The sequence below is a fragment of the Arachis duranensis genome, chromosome 10 (assembly GCF_000817695.3).
Source record: "Arachis duranensis cultivar V14167 chromosome 10, aradu.V14167.gnm2.J7QH, whole genome shotgun sequence".
Taxonomy (NCBI): domain Eukaryota; kingdom Viridiplantae; phylum Streptophyta; class Magnoliopsida; order Fabales; family Fabaceae; genus Arachis; species Arachis duranensis.
In genome coordinates, this window is record NC_029781.3 from 6,304,373 (window position 1) to 6,305,895 (window position 1,523).

Below are 1,523 nucleotides of genomic sequence, written 5' to 3' on the forward strand. Positions count from 1 at the left end.
AACGAGGAATCTTCCCGAGCCGTACGAGAATTCTTGTTTCGAAGGTTGGATTCCAGCTTTGAGAGTTTTTCTTCTAGCTCTCTTTGCGGTTTGATCTCCTTCCTTAGGCTCTTCTCTGCTTCGTGATGTTGCTCTAATTCATGCTCCAATTGTTCAAGTCAACCATGATGCCCATGCAGTAATCCCATGAAGTCGGTGCGATGAGGTTGTTCTTCCCCTTCGGGGAGACAAACCTCGGATGGGATTCTCCTCTGGTGTGGGTCACTGGAAGGGCCTTCACCATGTGGTTCCTCCATTCTTGGAGGAGGTATCACTGGAGTTTAGTCGTTGTTGACCATGTCTTGGTATTCTTGATCTGATTCAGACGTTGTACGTCCGTCTTCATACTGATCGTCTGCCATGGAGTGTTGGATCCCATGTACCCGGCAACGACGCCAATGTGCCGAGAATTACCTGAAACCGGATGATGTTTGGGCTTATATGCGAGGTCCAAGCGTTCAACGGAGTGGTCTCCGACTTGTCCTGTGTCGAGAACCGCCGTCCAAATTGTGTGTTTGAAAAGGTGGAGGGTGGTACCTGCAAGACACTCCAATGCTTAAGTAAGCAAGGGGTTAGGCATGTTTTTATATATTGGAACTTAAGTATACATGAGTGTGGCAGGGTATTTAGAGGGAATGAGTCAATAACCACCGTTAGAATAGTTCCACTTCTGGTGGTGGATAACCGTGCCTTTATCTTAGAGTTGTTAAGATCTCTCTTTTAGAAATAGGTGAGAGATATTAGGGAAAATTATAACTCCTTCGGAAACGTTATCATTTGTACGCTATTATCCGACCTCTTAAGAGGTCGGTTATACAATGAATATCTTTTGGGCTTTTGTATATTTTTTGGGTCTTACTTATAGTTTGGGTCAGAGAATGGACAATTTGAAATTTAGTTTTTCAATTTAATAATTTATTTTATTTTATATTTATAAATATTAATAATTAATTAATAATAATAAATAACAAATTCTTAATGATTCTCTAATATGTCACAATATGGGTTACATATGGGTTCGTTTGACATATATGTGTGATTGAAAAAATTATAAATAATTTTTAAAAATTTTAAGATAGAAATATCATATTTTTATATTTGGTTTAAAGTTTAAAAAATTATTTTTAAACAAGTTTGATTTTAAGAAATTAAAATACCGTCATTTTAATTTTCACTTTTTCTAAATATATTTAATTCTCATAAAAATAAAATTTAAGTAATAAAGTAATACTTAAAGGACACACCTCCATAGGGTTTCTATTTTACCCGTTTGGGCCGTGCCGCCCGGACACAAAGAACGCGCTTCTAAAAGTGATTACCCTCCCAACTCAGATCATGATTCATGATATTGATCTCAACACTATGTATGCTACATTAATGTAAGTGGCAGTATATTATACAACCATGTTATGTTATGTTTACGTTAAAATTCACTATTAAAATTAATTATTAATATATAATATTTATTAAATATAAAATATATA